Below are 918 nucleotides of genomic sequence, written 5' to 3'. Positions count from 1 at the left end.
CCACCGCCGCTCCTAGCAGGCCGTCGGCTCCTCCCAACCCCCTCCCTCACATGAGCCTTGGCGGTGCTCGATTTATGGTAATTTTTAATCAGTGCCAGGAGGTGCTAAGTGAAGCTCTGTGCAAACATCTGAGTAAATGACAATTACATGATTACATTTATAAGCCGAGCGATTAATAATAATGAAGTACATTGTTATTCCTTAGTCTGTCCTTGATTAATTTTCTGTTGTCTTTTCCATGCTTGCCCTGGGGCGGATCAGCCTCGTGGCCTGTGCACCTCAGTCACCTCTCTTGCCCATTTTTGAATATTGGCATAATCTTCTGCGATATCCTTCATATACCAAGATTTATTAGAATCAACATTCCTGAGATTTCTTCTGTCAGTCCTTCAAGAATTATTGTGCAAAAGTTCCCTAGATACCCTAATTTAAAAATATTTGTTCTAGTAGATGTTGTTTACCATCTTCCTTAGTAATGGACTGAAAAAGTCTACTTTTTTTTTTTACTATTTAATAAGGTTTTTACCATTTCTGTCCCTTCTGTGAGATTTTACCATCTCCATCTAATCATACACCTCAGCATTGTTGCACTCCCCGCTTCACTGTCTGTAGTCACATCATTCAGGCATTTTCTGTAGTCTTATTTTTTTTTATACTCCAGAACATTTTCCCTGTATTTTTGCCATACCACATTATTCTGTATTATGTTTTTAACTTCTGAGTGTTTCCTTGATCACGCCGCTGAGCCAAAATTGGCCATTTTTGTTAATTATGCAGTCATGACTTTTAGTCTATGGAGTAAGATCATAAGAATTCTCATTTACATTTCTGTCTCTATTTTTGAATCATATTTTTCTCATCATTTCTCTCATCTTGATGGAGACAGTCTTTCTGAAGCATCTCTGTGTGTGTAGGAGA

Source organism: Charadrius vociferus, unplaced genomic scaffold (genome assembly GCF_000708025.1).
Source record: "Charadrius vociferus isolate BGI_N301 unplaced genomic scaffold, ASM70802v2 scaffold196, whole genome shotgun sequence".
In the NCBI taxonomy this organism is placed as follows: domain Eukaryota; kingdom Metazoa; phylum Chordata; class Aves; order Charadriiformes; family Charadriidae; genus Charadrius; species Charadrius vociferus.
The sequence above is the reverse complement of the archived record's forward strand: the minus strand, read 5'-3'. Positions refer to the sequence as shown.